Source organism: Bos javanicus, chromosome 5 (assembly GCF_032452875.1).
Source record: "Bos javanicus breed banteng chromosome 5, ARS-OSU_banteng_1.0, whole genome shotgun sequence".
NCBI classification, from domain to species: domain Eukaryota; kingdom Metazoa; phylum Chordata; class Mammalia; order Artiodactyla; family Bovidae; genus Bos; species Bos javanicus.
The window spans coordinates 118,906,018-118,925,292 of record NC_083872.1 but is presented as its reverse complement, the minus strand read 5'-3'; the positions used below and the strand labels follow the sequence as shown (position 1 = coordinate 118,925,292).

Here is a 19,275-nt window from a genome sequence, read left to right as displayed (position 1 = left end):
TTCGCGACCCCATGGACTATAGCCTACCAGGCTTCTCCGTCCATGGAATTTTCCAGGCAAGAGTACTGGAGTGGGCTGCCATTTCCTTCTCCAAGAGGTAGTTACTATTACTAATTCCTGATGAAAAGAAATGGGGGCTGTGCCAGGCGGGACCCCCGAGGCCATCCGCTGAAGCCCGCCCCTGGCCCCTCCCAGGTCCCCCGGCAAAGGGTCAGACATTACCTGGACTGCATGCAGCGAGCGCGAGGCCCGGGACCTGACCCTGAGCAGCGACGCCAACAGCCAGCACATCAGCGGCTAAATAAGGTCAGAGCCCGCGTCAGAGCATCAGAAATGGCTTATTGATTTTAAAAACGTGGGGGCGCCTTGTTGGCGAAAGTGCTTTATTACACCTGCTGTGTGTGGAACTTTGCAGCGGGACCATCTCCACCTCGGTAATAACAAAAGTCCATCATCCCAGCTTGGGTCAGCCTGCTGACTCTCAGAGGAGCGCGAGAGGGAGTGGGTGGCAACGCTCTATAAACTCTCAGGTTCACAGACTGACGAGGCTCCTGATTCTCATCCACGGTCCGCCCCCACCCCCCGAGGCCACAGCCGGGTGCCCAGGAGCCCAGAGGGGCGGGCGCCTCTGCAGAGCGGGCAGGGCCAGTGTGGGCACCAGGCCCTCGTCACAGAGCTCAAGGCACCCCTGGGGCCCGAGGTGGAGCCTGAAAGCCGCGGCCATGAACCCGAGCAAGGCCACGAGTGAGGACCCGCGTGCCCGCAAGGCCTGGCCCACGAGGCCTCCAGGGCCTGGTGTGCTTTTCAGCTCAGTGTGGGAGAAACGCGCCCTGGGCTGCCTGCCTGTTGGGGGCCGACACCGGCAGCACCCGCTGACTTCTGGGTTGGCCTCACTCTCCATGGGGCAGACGGAAGGTTCCAGCATCCTGTCTTGGGACCACGGGGGCCCAGCAGGGGGCTGTGTGCCGTAGGGACCCCCGGCGAGGAAGCTCCCGCAGCCCTGCAGAAAGAAGGGCCCTGCTCTCCGTGTGTTGCGTCCACCGCCGGCTCTGTGTTTCCACCTCTGAGACGGAGGATGCTCCCAGTGCTTCACCTGGACAGGCCCGGAGCGGCATCAATGTCCCGCAGAACCGCCGAGGAGCACATGGACCCCGGGACAGGGCAGGCCATGTGGGCGGGACAGCTCCCTGATGAAGGGCGGGCAGGCGTCCTCTGCGTGTGTGACACACACCTCCCTGTCCACGCCTCCCTCCCAGGACCGACGTCTGATGCCGCTCTGGGTCCTGCGACGGCCTTGCCCACAGGAGCCCATGTTTCCCTCCTACGGCCCGTCCCCCAGGACGCAGGGGTGGGCACGGGATGGAACCTGTGTGTCCAGGAACCACTGAGAACGCAGGTGCAGGACAGCTGCCACGGCCCCCTCGGGTCTCGGCCACACCCTCTCCTAAGTGCTGGGGGCCCTGAGTCCATGCTGGGTGGCGCTCCCCCGGGGCTGCCCCTGCTCTGCTCACGTGCCCGCCCCTCTGGCTCCCGGGCGCCCGGCCGTGGCCTCTGTGATGGGGGGTGCCGAAGATGAGAGCTCAGGTGCTTTGTCAGGGTCCTGACGGATCAGGTGCTGAGGAGGGCGCTGGGGCGCCGGCCTGGAAGGCCGCGGGGACCCAGCCCCAGGAAGCGGTGGGCTGGGAGTTAGAGTCACAGCTCCTCCTTGGGGCCTCGCTCCGGTCACCCCGGTGCCCCCGTCATCCCCGGGTGGTCCCGCCCCCGCCCGCCTTCCTGTTCATGCCATGGCCTCGCCTGGCCCCCATTCCGTGTCCCTTACTCCTCCCGAAGGCTCAGCTCAGACCGGCCCTGGTTCCCGGGACAGTGCAGCCCTGGGTCCCAGAAGACCCATCAGCAGTCTGCAGGGGCCACAGCACGAGGCCCTGAGAACCTGGGAGTCATAGAGACCAGTCACCTGCTTGCCTGGAGGTTGGGAGGGGTCTCTGCTCCCTGGGGAATCGGGCCTACCCTCCTGAGAGCATCCATCATCACTGGCTTCGGAGCGGATCCGCTGCTGGGGGCCCACGTCGGGTGGCAGAGCGCCCACCGCCCTGGGCAGCCAGCTGCATGACAGATGGCACAGACGGGGCTCAGACGGCCGGCCTGCCCCTCTCACCCGTCTGGAGGCCCCAGGTCCAGGCGTGCTGGCCCGGTTCCGGGAGACGGCTCTCCTGCTGGCCCCTGCTGGCTGCACACGGCTGTCTGTCTCCCTCGGCCCCCGGCGGGGTCCCCACGGCAGGGCCTCGTCACCTCGCAGTCCATCTCACTGGGGTCAGGACTGCAGCCTGTGGCGGCGGGGACACGACCTGGTGCATACACGACACGTGCCAACTGTATCCTCGGCCTCGAGCAGCCACCCACAGGCCTCCCTCGGAGCCCGGTGGCCGAGTGGACGCCCGCAGGTGGACCGAGCCTCTCTGGTCTGTCTGGCCCACGTGGCTGGCAGGCAGGGTCTCTCTGGACCTCAAGAGTGACCAGCCTGGCTCAGCACCTGCTCACCCCGCGGTCCCTACCAGCCAGTCCTCGTGCCCCCCGGGGCCTCGCCTGCCCTCCGCTCCCGGAACCCACCTCCAGTCGTGGTCAGGAAGCGAGCGCTGCTTGGCCAGATGGATAAACACACAGGACAAAGACTCCTCTCCAGCCGCCCTCAAGCCCTCAAGCCAGCCCCAGAGGGAATGTGGAGAGGACCCATATGGGCCCCAACTCCGACTAATAACTTCATTATGGGCTTGGAGGCCGCATCTCTGTAAGTAAAGGGCTGCTTGGAAATGCAGACGATTCCAGCTCCCGCACCCCGAGAGGTGTGAGGGTGATTAACGCCCGTGATGTCAGCTCCGGAGAGGGCCGCCTTCACGTCGAAATTTAATTTGCCTGGTGGAAAACGCGCGACTTTCAGAAACACCCAGGGCCAGGAGCAAATGAGTGTGTGTCACCGAGGAGCCGGCGACGATTTGCCAGCTCCCGGCAAATTGAACATAAGCTCACATTACAATGCAGCTGCAGAGAGCGGGAACGCGGTAATGACCGCCGGGATGGTGCGGGGCCGGGAGGGAGCGGGACCGGCCAGCCTCCGTCCGTCCATCCGGGAGTTCCTGTCCCCCGCCGAGCTCCCCCGAGACCCTGTGCTGACCCTTCAGGTGGGCGGGCGCCCTCTGCCCGGGGCGGGTTAGAGGTGGACGCTTCTGCTGGCGGAATGGGGGGTACTCTTCCCTCCAGGAGCCATAGGCGAGGCGGGGCGGCTTGAACCGCACACACTCACCGTCCCCCAGTGGAGGAGGCTGGGATCTGAGGTCCAGGTGCCCCAGGCTGGTCCCTCCGGAGGCCTCTCCAGGGCTGGAGACGCCGTGTCCTCCACCGGTCCCCACCTGGTCGGCCCCCTGGGAGTGCGTGTGTCCTGATTCTCTCCTAATAAGGACACTGGTCCTGTGGGATTGGGGCCCCACCCCCCTGGCCTCACGAATCCCCTGTAAAGACCCGTCTCGGTCTGAGTCTGGGGAGGCAGTCAGCCCAGGACTCCTGCCCCCCGCCCCCACCGTGCCGGTTCTCGTGTTACCACCCGGCCGTGAGCCCCCACCGCTTGCCTCTGGTCCCCTGACCGTGGACACAGGCGCCCAGCTGGCTCCCCGTGTGCTTGCTGCCTCGGGGACCCACTCACTGTGCGAGCCTCTGCTCTCCCCGCAGGACCGAGCTGGGAGGGGGTGCACGACCCCCAGAGCCGATCAGGGGCGCCGGGGGGTCCGCAGTATCTCCCACACCCACTCCCCCAGGACCAGCGGGGCGGCCAGCTCCCTCCGGGCGCGCTGGGGCTCCGGGACTCCGCCCGATTCCCGGTCCTGATGGCCTTGCTCGCTCTGCGAGGGTGCTCGCTGCACACTGGGCGTGCTCGGAGCCCCCCGAGCACCATGAGGGGGAAAGGTCATCACCCTGCGAGGTTGCGGCAGGACTCTGAGGCTGAGGGTGGCCCAGGAGGCCAGCCACGAGGGCCCCTCCCCGCCTGCCTCCCGCCGCGCACGCGCAACTCCCCACACCGCTTCTAGGGAGGCGTGCTGGTTGTTTTCTGAGATTTTAAGGCCAAACTTGAGCCTGGGATCCCAGGTTCCTCCCGAGGCATCAGGGGTCTCTCTCACACCCATCTCCCCAGGTAGAGACCCTCAGAAAGGCAACACTATAGCAAACACATACCAGCCTTTCTGCCAGAGGACCCGGCTCTCAGAGGAACCCCAGCCCCAGACACGAGGGCTCCTCCCCACCCCCGTGGCCTCCCATCCTGCAGGCTGGCCTGGGGCCGCCCGATTCTCTGAACTGCTCACCCCTCCCCCGTATCTACAGAGCACCTGCAGGGCTGGGTAGGGGACACAGCTGATCCAGCCCCCAACGAGAGAATGCGTGATCTCATAGAGGGCACAGCAGGGCCCAAGGCACCGTCCAGAGCAGGGCCGTGGGGTGAGAGGGCATGGGCTGTACAGCTGGCGGAGGTGAGCGGAGGCTGGGGCGGGAGGTGGGGATGCTCTGGGGCAGGGTGCGGCTGGCCCTGCGTCCTTTCAGCAGTTCTGGGGAGCAGGCAGGCACAACAGGAGCGTGGAGGCTGCCCGTGAACCACGGGCGTGGTGCCAAGGGGCCAAAGAGCCCCGCCCCACACGGCCCTCTCCCCCAGCCCCATCAATACAAAGAGCTGACCACTCCCTTCCCACCAAAGACCCCCACCTTCAAATCTGGACAGGACCCTCAGACTCAGATGCCGTCAGCCTGGGCGTCCGGATACAGTTCTGTGCCGGCCGTGAGGTCCAGTGGGGGTCCTGGACCTGCCGCCCCGTGTGCATCACGGGCCTGGGCTGACTACTCAGAGGGAACCCACGCGCAAGGTGCCTCTGCGTCCTGGGACCTAACCGGTGTCCGGGTTGCAGGAAACTGAGAGAGTCATTTTAGGACCTGTGGCTACTTCCCAGCAGTGGCCAGCACCCAGAGCTGGGAGGAGGGTGACAACCAGCTGCCCGACCGAGACGCCTCCTGTCAGATGCTAACGGGAGGCCCCCAGTGGGCTGCACACAGAGCCGGGACCAGCGGGCAAGGAGACGTAGAGGGCGGGAGCCCCCGCGTCCCTGTGGCTGATCCCACCACGGATCTGTCCCCCCGAGCACCGCTGAGGGACCGCACCCCGGTCCACCCCCGGCTGCACCCCACCTGGCTGTCCACAGGCGCAGCGTCTGCGGTGCAGGCTCACGGCCCCATCCGCCCCGGGAGCTCAGCCCTGTGGACCCCGGTCTCCTGCCAGTCCCCCGCCCCCCTCGGGGGTTCCCAGCTTTCCCTTCACAAACCAGAGGCATCTCAACACGGGCCTGCCTGGGACGCATCCCTCCCTGGATGAATACAGATGGCAGAGGCTGATTTAAATAAATCTATTAATTATCCACAGCTTAGCACGTGTGTGTGTGTGTGCAAGCTATGGCTTCTAAATAATGTAATTCCGGAAGCCCCGGCGTCTATTACATTTAATTACCTCTCCCTGCGGTGCGCGGGATCGAGACGCACAGACAGCATGCCGCCCCCCGGGGAGCCTGCAGACCCCGGGGGTCGCTCTGCGGGAGGTGCCGGCCCCCTTGCTCCAGCTCCATGCGGCCGCAGGCCTGGGGCTGAGGGCAGAGGCTGGGAGCATGCCCCCGAGAGGCCCTGCCTCTTCCCCCGGGCCCCCGGGAGCTCCCCAGTGGCCAAGACAGACTCATCTCCTCTGCCCCAGACCCCCTTCTGTGCCCCTGCCAGGCTCAGTGACAGACCTTCTACGGGTGGTCCCCGAGGTCATGCTGTCAAAGCTCCCAACACACCTGACTGCCCTGAGGAGCCTTCAAGTCAGGTCTCAGCCAGGACCTGAGGTCCAAGCACCTGGACCCCCAATGGGCAGTCTCTTGGGCAAGGAGAGTTCATGTCTGGACTGGGGTGGGTCTCACAAGCAGGGGACCTCAGACCAGCCCCCCTGGACGCCTGACCTCAGACCAGCCCCCCTGGACGCCTGACCTCAGACCAGTCCCCTGGACGTCTGACCTCAGACCAGCCCCCCGGACGCCTGACCTCAGACCAGCCCCCCTGGACGCCTGACCTCAGACCAGTCCCCTGGACGTCTGACCTCAGACCAGTCCCCTGGATGTCCAGGGGCCTCCGTCTGGGAGGACATGCTCCTGCTCCTGGAGAGACGGACGTGACCCCAGGCCACCGGCCCCAGGCAGGTCTCCCGCAGCTCCCTCCCCAGCTTCCTGGGCTCAGGGGCGGGGCGGGGCTCAGACAACGTTCTCTGTGTTCTTTAGTAAGGGATCATCTGGCTGCAGAAGAGCTCAGACCACTGGGAACTGAGGACCTGGGGTGCCCCATGGCCTGGAGCACGCCGGGGGTGAAATGTCTCCTGCTTGTCTCTGTCTCCCCCCTCCAGTAAAGAAGATCCTGCTGAAGACACAGACAGCCTGGAACTCACGCTGTGTGCAGGGAAGAATGTCAGACAAGCCCACCGGGATGAGCTAGAGCTGATGCCCACCCCCGGAGCAACACCCAAGGCCCCAGAAGGCCAGGGTCTGGACCCCCGGCGCTGCTGGAGAGGAGGGGGCTGCTCTGACCTTGCAGGATGGTGACCTGCCTGTGCAGGGGGAGAACCAGCCACGCTGCAGGGCCACGAAGAGCCCTGAGCCTGCAGTCACCTGAGCCAGCAACCTGCATGCCACCCTCAGACACTCACAGAGCCCCACCCGCCCGCCGGCACCAGGCCCTGGGCAGTGCCTTGGAGTCAGCAGTGAGTGGACGGTGGCAGGCTGCCCAAGGGCTTGGGTCTGGCGATGGGGAGCTCCCGGCCCCTCCTCTGATGCTGGCGGCTACTTGAGCATCCCCTGCCTCCGTCTCCGCTGACCGGATGGGACATCTGCCCACAGCATCTCTGCAGAGCCCAGCCCAGAAACTCGGACACCTGGGGACAAGTGTGCCCACACGGTTGTGAGCACGAACAGATGGGGGAGGGCGTTCTAGGCATGAAGGGGTCCCCAGCATTTGATAATTCTCAAATTACACCCCAAACACCTGGGAAGTTTGAAATAACAATCATTTGGTGGTCTGATCTGTTAAAACAATAGGTTTTAATATTCATTTGTTACTGGCAATAAATGGCCATAATAATTTGATGATTAAGCTGCTATGACCTTCACTGAACCTTAACAGTTCTCATTTGCATTCTCATTAAAATGACAGTTTCCCTCTCATTCTTTGAAATCCATAATACTCACCTTCCCAGAATTTGCAAAGCCTCCCTAAAGAGTAATTAACTCATGTGATTAAAAATGTAATATGTTGGGAACATTTTTTACTTTAGGAAGGTACCAGGTTAAAAGTTTTAATATGCACTGTATTCATCATAAATCATTTTGATTAAAAAAAAAAAAACCCTCCCAGAACGAGAAGTAAATGGGAAAGCTTCATTGTCAATGTTGGATTATGATAATTTCTTTCTTATCCTAATTTTCATTAATGGGAAAAAATGATGAACTAAACTAACCCGTCAAACTTCTGTACTTTCAAAGCTGCAGCCAGGCTCGCAGACACTTCCCCCCAGACCCCGCCTGGCCATGGGGCCTTTCAGAACGTCCAGAAGTCACTTGTCTCCCCAGTTTTTCAAAGGCCCCTGCAGGCCCCCCGGAACCTCTGAGCAGCCCCCAAGGACGCGGACAGCTCAGGGGGCAGGGGCTCCAGATAGAGTGTGCTCACCGCCTGCCGCCAGGGCACATCCTTGTTGCCCGGACGCTCACAATCCGAGGACAGAGGCCTGGGCAACACGGCTGTCCCCCCAGACCCCGGCGGGCTCAGTGCGTCCCTCCCGGACCCCGGCGGGCTCAGTGCATCCCCTACAGGCCCTGACACCAGCTGACTGCCAACTTCTTGGCCGGGTTCCGGGACCCCAAGAAGCCCTCTGAGTGGGACGCCTGTCAGAGGAAGATGCACTGCAGTCCAGGCCCGTCCCCCGGGGTCTCCTCTCCCCGTCTGCCTGACTGCGGTCTCCGCCTGACAGCCCCGTGCCGGGTGGCCTCCGCCCAGGGTGGCACCTCTGTCTTTCTCGTCCACACAGGGACTGCGGGGAGGTTCTCGAGATGCTGGGAGAATGCACAAATGAGCCAAGGAGCTGTGAAGGGTGGCCCCCGGCGGGAGAGCAGAACTGGGCAGTGAACCCCTCCAGGCTGGGGTGTGAGCCGACCTCCCAGGACCCCAGTTCTCAGCCTCTTCCCTCGGGCCGAGCCCAGGGACAGGAGTGGGTGCCATGCAGCTGGGCAGACCCCAGTGTGCACGATCAACATTTACTTAAGGTTTTTCCAGTTGTCAGTGTGATAAACGGACCCTTGACAAAATCAATGGATCAAGTAAGCCGAGTTAATCTACAGGAGACCCTCCTGAGGGCATGTCCCACTCTGCCTGTCACTCAGAGCGCTGCAGGGGGTGAAGGTGAGCGCCGTGGGCTCTGGGGGCTGGGCTGAGAGGTGGTTTCCCTTCCTCTGGGGCCAGGACGGGGCGAGGCATGGAGCTGGGATGGGGCTGGTGTGAACACATGTCTCGGGAGTGCAGAGATCCTGATCACAGGCGAGGTCTAGCAGAGGACCAGCTGCTGGCAGGAGGGGTCCCCTTCCCACGATGGCTGGGCCGGGCCAGAGCCCCCGGGGCATCGAGATGCAGAATCAGGGAGACCCTGGGGAGCCTGGTCCATAAGGATCCCTCCCTGGGCAGGGGCTGAGTCTGGGCCCGGACCTCACCCATGCCCGGTTGCCTCTGTAGGAGGCCAAGCCGAGTCCAGTTAATTTCAGACCAACTCAATTAGAGCAACACAATTCAGTGGAAACCATGTGATCCGACTTACAAATTAAAAAAAAAAAAAAAAAAGCCAAAAGCCTCTCCAGCACATTTCTGTCCTCCAGACAGAGCACCACCGACCCGTCCGTGGGGCCCCCGTGGCCCCTGAAATGAGCCGACCACACCCTCCACCTCCGCGGACACAGCAATCCCCTGGGTGCGTCTGTCCCAGAACGGAATGACGCTGCCTCCTGCCGACTGCACGAGGCCATGGACTGTCCTTGTAAGTATAAGTTTAACGGGTACCGGCGTGCACCTATTCCTTCTGGCAGAGGGGAGCAGGTGGACAGGGCGATGGGGCTCAGGCCAGAACCGCTCCCATCTGGCGGTCGGCTGACTCACGGCTGCAGCCTGGGCCCTTCATCCCCAGAGGGAAGGGCCCTCACCTGGGTCCCCAGCTCTCTGGCCAGCAGGTCGCCGTGCCCACCCCCCAGCCCAGCTTTGTCCAGAGCCCGGGACCCCGAGCTCTCTGGGAGCCTGGCCTAAGGGGCTACCTCTGGGGTGGGGGCTGTAACCAACCGCTCCCCCCCACAGTGACGCACGAGCCCCGGGTGGCCTTCCCGGGGCAGAGGCCAGGCCCCGTGCCATCCTGCAGAGTCTCTGGCCAGCAGCCTGGCAGGGCCCGGGAGCCCTTGGCAGGGCCGCCATGTGCATCCAAACCCATCCCAGGAGCTAAGGGGCTGCCAAGGCCCTGCCCTGACCTGGGACAAGAGGGGGCACCGAGACCCAGAACAGAGGTCCCCCAGAATACGGAGGCCCCCCGACACCAGACACGTGGCTGAGGGCCCAGGAAGTCCAGCCTTTGTGGGGGACGCTGGGCACGGAGGGCTCAGGCCTCTGAGGTCACAGGACTCTGAGCCGGGTTGGCCTGTATACGTGGCCGCTTTCCAGACAGCTCTGTCCCAGGAGGAGGGCCCTGGGGCCTCCCAGCCTGCAGGGAGAGCCCCCTGGAGACGAGGGGGACCACGTGTTAGCTCACAGCCCCCAGGTGGTGTCTCCTGGCTCCCAGCCCCGCCCAAGGCTGACCCAGGAGATTCACTCAGCCAGCCGCCCCCCTCCCTGAGCCTGGCCTTACGGCTGTGGAGACCTCACACGTTAAGGCATCTGGTTCCCAAGCAGGGCACAGCCAGGCCCCCTTCCCAAGACCAGGCCCCCAGCTCCCCACCCCTGCCCACCACCAGAAGGACCTAATTCACACCCCACCCCTACTGAGCGGGCAGAGTCTCTCAGTGTCCCCAGGCGGACCATCCGGGCACAACGATGGCTGGAGGACAGAGGCCGGCCTGGCCGTGCTCAGCGGTCAGAGCAGCCGGCCTCCCCAAGGGTCAGCCCAGCCCCGCCAGGACACCCTCCCCTCCTGCAGGAGTCTGCGCTGGCCTGGGCAGACGGACTGGCCTCTGGGTCCCCGACCTGGTGGACCCCCCGGGGCTCTGCTGGGCCCTGGAGGCGGCGGGAAGAGTCCAGAAGAGCCAGCACATCCCCAGGGTGCCAGCTCCCCGGCTGTCGGGACTGGGAGAGCAGTCCCCAGGGGTCTGCCCACCACCTGGCCGAGAAGGCTCTCAGATGGGCAGAGACACAGATGGAGTGCCCTGGGCACTGCGGGTTCCTGGCTGTGACCCCGGGGCTCCTCTGATGGACGGGGAGGAGGCTGGAGCTCTCGGGACCACGCCCCCAAGAATGGGACAGACAGCTGGGACAGCACCGGCCGTGCGGCCCCTGGCACAGGGCCTGTGAGTGCGTCGGCCCCAGGGACCCCGCGGCATCGCTGACCCCTTGCAGGGCCAGCTAGAGACTCAGAGGGCCCAGTTTCCTCCGAGGCCCCCAGGCAGTGCCACCTTCCCACCGGGGCTCATGCTCTTCATCACACTGTCTGCCGTCCCCTCCAGCGTCCCCAGCTGGCCCCGAGGCCCCCATCCTGCAGCTCTGCCCCCCCACAGCCTCCACATGGGCAGAAGCGGAGGGCGGGCTGGGGCGGGGGTCGCCCTGGCCTGGGGGGTGGGCAAGCCGGCGGCCTGGCTCTGCTGGAGCGGCATCCTCAGCAACGTCCTGCCCCCGGGGTCTCCGGCAGGTGTCTGTCTCCTTACGAGATGCTGCAGGGTGGATGTGCGGATAGGCAAGCCCTGCCCGCCTGCTACTACAGCCGCACGTGACCACACACACACCTCCCAGACGACACACTGTGACGTAGCCCAGCAGGCTATATTTAGAGCTGAACTTTAAGGCAAATATCAAGGAGTTCTGGAGCGGAATTCTCGATGGGCTCAGAGCACCAGCCAGGCTGCTGTCCCCTGCCTCACCTTGGAGGGGGGCGGGGAGCCCTGCCCCGGACTGTCGGAGAGGACACAGACTGTCCTTCCCCTGGGAGGCCCTCAGGCCAGGGGGGCACCTCCTGGTCACCGAGACCCCTGTCCCCCAGAGCATGGAGGGTTTAGAATGACACAGGACAGGGACTCGGAGCAGCGGCAGTGGCCACAGGGACTGTGGGTCAGCGGTGAGCGTGGACCCTCCTCACGCTGGCCCAAGGCCCCAGCACCAGCTGAGGCCTGAGGGAGCGCTTTCACCAGCGGCTGTTTTCCGCACAAACGAGTGAGTCCCCTGGCTCCCGACACACTTTGGTCTGGAAGTACCTGCTTCAGGCCCAAGAAGGGGACGGTCAGAGGAGGTGTCCCCTAAAGCTGACGGCCTTGGACCAAAATGCATTTGTCCAGGCTCCAGGCCCAGCAAAGCCTCCAGCCTGGAACTGTGGGGGACGACTGGGCGGGCCTCCTTGGGAGTCAGAACCGGGAGTCTCCATGCTGAGTCCCTCCATCAGACGCATTTCTCTTCCCGGCAGAGAGGAGGACGGGGAGCCCGGACCTCAGCCGTCCCACCCGCAGCTCGCTGGAAGGTGGGAAAGGGCTCGGGAGGGGCCCTGCACCATCTCCAAGGCAGCCCCGCATGAGACCCCGTCTCACAGCAGGGCAGACGGGCTGGCGCTGCATACAGTCGTCCCCTCAGCCCAGGAAGAGCGAGCAGAGGGAAACCACCCGATGCCCAGCGCCTCCGGGCCTCAGCTCTGCGGACAGCGGGGGAAGCTCCATGGTGATACCCAACCTCCCAGTGACTTTCACCTTGGACTCGGGAGGCAGCCGGGTAAGCAGGATCAACCCCTTTACCTGTCAGGGCCGCTGGGCAGCCTCCAGCTCTCGGAGATCAAAGCCGGTGGCCAAACTCCACCTTGGCTGCCTCAGCCTGGCGCCAGGGCACTGTCAGGGTCCCAGACCTGCCTGCCTACTGCCCTGAAATAGCAAAGGCTCCAGGGTGGTTCCCCCATCTGACCCGCAGCAGACATTGCTAATCCGTCCGCCTCAGGCCCCAGGAGATGCCAGAACATCTCCTGTGGGGCATCTGAAGCCAGACTGGTGACCGCAGGGGACAAACGCACGCCACGCTGGACACCCACCGCCCACCGCGGCCTCCCATCCAGCCCCTCCTCTCCCTCGCCCCGTGCCCTGTGGCGTGTGTGTGAGCAGTGCTACAAGAGAAGCCAAAGTCAGCTGTGCCCTCCCCTGGCATGGCCCTGCGTCCCCCCAGCCAACACAGGCAGGCTGGCCGTCAGTCAACCCAGCAACGACAGTTGGGGCTGCGTTGGCCCCACGGTCACTGCCTGTGGTTGGAACAGCCCACAGAGGCGTCCGCTTCTGTCCACTCGCGCACACGCAGGCCACAGCGTCTCTGACGACCTGGGCTGGAAAGCCTGGAGTCCCGATTCCAGGCCTCCCGGGCCAGTGGGAGATGGCATGAGTCTCCTGAGGGGCTTGTCCCTGTAGCCCACCCGGAGGGGGAACGGATACTTGGGGAGGTCTCCTTAGGCTGAGATCGCTGTCCTTCCAAAGGCCATTTAGGACCTTCCTTCCAGCAGTTCCGGGAGGGTTCCTGCCGCTGCGTGTGGTGACCTGGCGGGGGGAGGTCTGGGGGAGGCCTTGCCCAGCAGCAGCGGGCCCCGCGGGCATCCTCATGGTGCTGGCACCCATGTCGGCTTCTGAGACCAGCGGGCCACATGCTCGGGGTATGTACACGCTGTGGCTCCATCCCTCCTCTGGAGAAAGGGGCCTTGAGAGCGCCTCGTGGTGGGGGCAGCAGCCGTGAATGAGTCACTCGAGAAAGCCACCTGGACTCACGCCTGGTGCGCAGTGAGCTGCCGGCACTGCCTGAGCTCGGAGGGCACGCGGCCAGCAGCGGTCTCGGGCCTGCGGTCCCTGGTGATGTCCAGTCCTCACACCTGGGTGGGGGCCTGCGGCTCGTTCACCGTTCCAGGCCACACGGGCAGTGAGGGCCACAGAAGGATCCCAGTGCCACGCGGTGGTCCCCAAGCTGCCTGCGTCTTGGCCCCGCTCTGGCCACGTCCCTCTCCCAGAACGCCGGGTCAGGGGGTGTCGCCTCCAGGAGAATGGACAGACTAGATGGATGAGAGCCAGCCCAAGCCCCTGGGAGCGCCAGGGCGCTGAGTTCCTGCAGCCTGCTTGGCATGGCGGTGGGGGTCCCTGTCTCCAAATGCCGCTATGTGAATACGATGAGCACGATTTAAATTCGGAAGAGGGCCCCTTTCTGAAGGGCAGGCAGAAGCGCCGAGGCACCAAAGTTCAGGACGAGCACAGTCTGGAGCCACGAGTGCACCTCTGGCTCTGGGGCGAGAGGGATGCGTCACGGGCCGCAAACACGCAGGGGTGGCCTTCGGATCGGGCCGGCTGCACGGGCGGGACCTTCACATCCCAGACCCCTTGGCCAAGAGTCTCTCTGAACCTCTGGAGACGACAGACGCACTCTGCTATGGGTGGGGGGTGGGCGGTGAGCCCTGCATTTGGCAGAAAGAGTAAGACCTGCTCCGGCCGGGAAGACTCTGCGTGTTTCCATTTTGGAGACAATTTAAGATGGGATGGGCACTGCCATTTCATGCCAATGAATTTACATTTGAAAACTCTTCTTGGGGTCAATTTGATTTCTATAAAGGAGGTCGCTTTGGCCAGAAGCCTCCGCACGGCGGTGACGGCGCTGTGTCATCTCATTCCCAGAAAGACAATGAATTCAGAGAAAACGACCAGCTCCCGGCTGGACCTCAGGCCTGCATTAAGCACCTGCCGTCTGACAGGCCCCCCAGGGGAGTGGATGGAGGGGCAAGAGCTGGGAGCAGTGGTGAGCACTGGGGGAAAGGCCCCGCCCTCTCTGGCGCTGCGCCCTGGGCAGCCTGCGTTAGCCAGGGGCTGTGGTGCCTGGGGGCCTGGAGTGGGCCCCTGGCACTTCACGCACAGAGCAGCCCAGAGGCTGGGGCCCGGCCTGCTGAGCCCAGCAGGACCCCAGGGGGTCCACAGCTCTCTCCTGAAGTCCTGGTCTGGGTCCAGGCTAGCCCTGCACCAGCTGACCCCAGATTCACAGCTGGGACCACCCAGCCGACCCACAGACGCCTGCCTGCCGTGTTGAACCACTGAGCTGCTGGCCTGGCACCCAGCGCTGCAGGGCAGCAGCCAGCCGAAGCAGACCCTTAGTTTCAAAAGCAGGCTGGCTGAGACGCCAAGCCAAGCTGACCCGAAGAAGGGGCGGGTCACCGTCAAGTTACTGTCCGTGATGGGAGCAGGGGCGGGGGGCCAGGGAGAGTGGGGAGACGCATGGCATCTCAGATGGTCTCTGGAGACGCGGCTGAAATCCCCAGCGTCTTCCTCGTTACTTTCACTTGTGAGCAAGGAAGTGAGTACCCACACCAGGGATCTCCGCCCCAGGAGCGCTGACCTGGCGCGTTTGGGGAACCCACCAGGCTGCTCTTGGCGCCTTCTCAGCTTGGAAGCGGCCCCAGCGGGTGGCAGCACCAGGGGCCACGCCGTCCCCTGGGACAGAGACTTCAGGGTCCCCCCCATTGGAGGAAGATGGAGGATCCAGCAGGGAGCACACACACGGCAGGTCCGGGGGTGCCTGCTTCAGCCCTGGATGAGCACAGAGCTTTGTCCTGCTCCCGTTTCTGTCGTGGACGAGACGTCAGATGTCAGGCAAGTTCGTTCATATTGACTTTCTTAACTGTCCCACCCAGAAGACGGGGAATGGGGGACACGTTATCCACTTCAGGGCAGCAACTTTCAACCCTGCATGTGCGTCAGAGCCCCTGGGGAAAGATGAGGGAACCGGGTCCTACTGGGAGTCTCCAGTTCAGGGGGTCTGGATGGCCCAGAGCCTGCATTTCTGACTGGCTCCTGGGCAAGGCGCAGACCCCACTGAGGACCATTGTCTAGAGTGGGTCCTGAAGGTTCAAGGAGCTGATACCCGTGAAGTGGCAGACGGAGCTGGCGGGTGACACAGAGCTTCCAAAGGACGGTCGCTGCCACCTCCACTGCGACCACTTAGACAGAGTCTCCAGGCCGCCCAGGTGCAGCCCAGTGGCCGCTGTCACATTCGAGGTCCCCTCTGCCCCTCTCATCACACAGCTCCCGCCCAGGGCTGACATCTCAGGGTCTGGAATGTCACAGGTGTGTCATGGAAGGAAAGGCCTGGGACGGGGGGTGTCCCCACACCCAAGAGCTCCCTGGACGGGTCCAAACCATGGGGCCAGCATCTCCGAGGGGACAGCTTGGGGATCCCTCCTCCCAGAATGCTGAGGGGTCTCCAGTGGGGCACCCCCCACGCCCCACGTGGCAGAGGAAGGCCCAGCCCGAAGTGCACGAAGTGCAGGGGGCGAGGTGGCTCCCAGGCTGCGAGGGGCTCGGCTGGAGGGCTTGCTGCCTTTCCATTCGAAACAGAGGCACCATCAGGCGTTTCGATCATTTCTATTTTTGTTTCTACGCCTCAATCTTGGCAGTTCTCTCCCAGGAGCTGGGGTGGGGAGGGGGGAGAAACACATTTTTCTCTACCATTTTTAATCTTCTTTTATTTATCAAACTTAGCTCCTCTTTTGGTGGATTAAAACAGACTTGGACAGAGTCTGGAAAAACAAACTCTTCGGAGGCAAGACGAAGATTGAGTTTGGCCAACTGGCTGCTTGCAGCCGTCCGGGAGCTTCATGTGCTCCGTGCACATGAGGGTGGGTCCTCTTCCTCCGCCATGGGGGGCGTGGGGGGCGCCCCGCTGGAGACCCCTCGGCATTCTGGACAGAGGGATCCCAGAGCTGTCCCCTCGGAGATGCTGGCGCCGCAGTTTGGACCCATCCAGGGAGCTCTTGAGTGTGGGGTCCCCCCGTCCCAGGCCTTTCCTGGAGCTGTGGCGGGAACAGTTGATTCAGTCACCCTCCTCCTGGGCCACGGCTCCTGGAACCAACCAGCCTGACATCAGCATTGTAGGGCGGGGGGTCTCTCCAGAACCACAGAGACGCCTCTTCTTGGAGGACAGGCTTGTTGTTCGCTGGGCCCCAGGGGACGCACACGGCCTGGGTGGCCCTCTGACCCCCCGGCTCCTTGAGGAACCAGAACCAGAGTGTGAGGCTCCCCTTCCTGACCCGGCTTGCAGGGCGCCCCGATGAGCAGCGTCATGGAGACAGAGGACCCCACCCCAGGCACCCCTTCCTCTGAGAGCTCAAGGGCGGGCGGTGGGCTCTCAAGTGTCTCCAGGGACCGTCCGCATGCAAGACAAGGGTTTGTGGGTGAACCCCGGACTCTACTGGCACACCAGGCTCAAGTCCCCACGGCCTGGGATGGGCGAGCCCAGAACGAGGAAAGAAAACCCACAGAGCGGCTCTGGGATGCTCAGGGCCGCGGTGCAGCCTCCGAGTGGGGCTTCAGAGAAGGCGGCGGGGCTGTAGCCACGGGGACACGGGAGGCGCTGGCGCGTGTTTACACGACTAACATGCCCTCCCCCCTCACCCCCCCGCCAGCGCACTGCTCGTTCAACAAGGCCCACACTAGCGTCCAGCACAGAGCTTCCACGAACACTGCCTCCTAGATGCCACCTCGACGGAGGTCTATGGTGTCCCTGGGAAGTCCTCCAGGACAACAGGCAGGGGGTCCACAGCCCTGACAGGACCTCCGTCTGCAGGGTAGGGGCTCCCACTGTCCCCCAGGATGAAGCATGGAGAAGGCCGTCAGGCCCAGACCAGGAGTTCTGGGCAAAGCTGGGGGCCTGGAGGCGCTAGGGAATCCTGGAACCCACTGGAAGCTCTTCCTGCGGGGCCGCCGACCCCTGCCCTGGACCCTGGCCTGGCACCCACTGGAAGCTCTTCCTGTGGGGCCGCCAACCCCTGCCCTGGACCCTGGCCTGGAACCCACTGGAAGCTCTTCCTGCGGGGCCGCCGACCTCTGCCCTGGACCCTGGCCTGGCAGCTGAGACCACTGTGTGCCGGGTCTGCCTGTCTGGTGCACAGGAGTTTGGGGCTGAGTGGTCTCAGAACCCTCTGTGCCAACGTCTCTGGCCGCCAGGCGGCTCAGTGCAGGCCAGACCATCACTGTCAGATTCCCCCTCGTGTGGGCCACCTGGGCAGAGCCAGTCCAGCCCCCTTTAAGCGCCAGGGGCTGAGACGATCCTGGCCTGGCTGCTGAGGGACCAGCCCCCAGTGTGATACCTGGCGCAAATCCTCTGCAGTTCGGGGTCTGCTGGAGTCCTGGGAGCAATTCCAACCTCTCCTGAGGGGCGTGTCTCGTGGGTCTGCAGATGCAGCTGGAAGGGAGCCACCCTCCTGGCCAGAGCCCACCTAACAGACACCTGAGGGCCACGTCTGAGTAAACCTAGCTGGCCCAAGACCCCGCAGTCAGGACCCTGCCAGGACAGGGCAGGGTCACCGCAGGAACAGAAAGATGGGGCCCGCTGGTGAGGAGAGGGGTGGGGAGGCTGCAGGCTGCGTCCCAGCACCACTCCTGATTCACAGCGAAGGTTCTGCCCTCCGTCCAGACTGCTCCTGGCCACAGGGCAGGGTCGGGCAGGCTGGCCTTGGGTCAGGGAGTGCCAGGCAGGCAGGCAGGCTCTCCTCGGGTGTAAAACCCCTCCACTCGCTCTCCTGGGTGACGTTTCCTCCAGAGGAGCTGGAAAGGTCACCTCCTGTCCACTCAGGCCGGCTTCGCGGGCAGGATTACATTTTATGATCCATTTATGAACATTTCGTCTTTACGTTCCACAAATGTTATTGCACAGAGTGACTGGGGCCTGACCTCCCGCCCTGGGGAGGCTGAGTGTCTTGACTGATGGGTGTTGGGTAATGAGAGCTCACACCACTCAGTCCTCGCAGCTGCAGAGCCAGAGGAGGAACCAAAGACAGGGAGCCGCAGCCCTGATGCTTCCCCGGAAAGAGGTGCAGGTACCTGGCCTGGTCCTGGAAGCAGAGCCGTCCCCCCGAGGCTTGTGGGGTCGGGGGGGGTGGCGCTGTGATGGGCCAGGACGCTGCCTTTTGCTCGCCCCCCAGGCAGGAAGGTGCAATGGAGGAGACGGGGCGACTCCCAGGTGCCCCTCAAATCAGGACAGAGACGAGCCGGCCACACAGGGCTCCCAGCACCTAGGAGGCTGGGCTGCAGCTCGTCCCGTCCCCCTCCTGGGGGTGGGCTGCAGGCGCCTGGGCCTCCTGGAGGTTGGGTGGCCACCCCTGGCCAGGGCTCACCTGGGGCTCCGCCCTGCATCCGGCCCTTGCACACGGCTTCATGTGATGGTGGGGTGGGGAGGGACTAGGGGAAGGGAACGGCCACCTTCCCTAGAGCAAGACTGAGCATCACCCGTGTCCTTCGAGGTCCTTCCCTCCCGAGGCCATCCGGACCCACTCGGGACCACCCTCATTCACCTCCACACCCTGAAGCTGGGGTCCCGCTGAGGGCCTGGCAGGGGGTTGTTGGGAAAGCTGTGGTCCCCCCGGTTGGCTCACAAGGACCCCCACACCCTGGGGAATGGGAAGCAGGGCCCCATCAGTGGTGGGTCACCTCCCTGTCATGTGGGGCTGAGGGTAACAGGTGGGTCAGCTTTGTTTGAAAGTAACAGATGTCACCTTCCAGCCAAAACGCGCCTCCATCACCTCCCAACAGCCAGAGAGGGTGGTGCTGTGCGAGGAAGCGGCACAGAGACGTCAGCCTTGACGGGCTGAGTTACGTCCCTTGAGAAACATCTTCAAGTCCTGACCCTCGGAAGCCCCCGGCGTCCAAATGTCTTCATCTGCAAACAGGCGGCTGCAGGCTGCCTGGTGAAGATGAAGCCTTCCTAGAGTGGGGAGGCGCCCGAGCCAACGAGACTGTCCTCATGAGAGGAGAGACAAGAGACAGAGCTCTCCCTGCAAGTTCGGAGGCAGAGACCGGAGCGACGCAATCCAGGCCAAGGCGCCCCATGAGCTGGCAGAGAGCAGACGCCCCGCCTCTCGGGCCGCCAGCCTCTTCTCTGAGTGCGAGGCCAGAGCCTGCTGTCTGAAGCCACCAGTGAGCAGTGCTTTATCACAGGGGCCCCGGGAAG

The 19,275-nt window shown here is 63.9% G+C and overlaps 1 protein-coding gene across 1 annotated transcript in view; it reads right to left on the bottom strand.

The window, feature by feature from the left end:
- The window catches only part of TAFA5 (TAFA chemokine like family member 5), a 177,251-nt gene that overhangs the window by 118,898 nt on the left and 39,078 nt on the right, over positions 1–19,275 (bottom strand). The gene's annotated exons all lie outside the window — the stretch shown is intronic.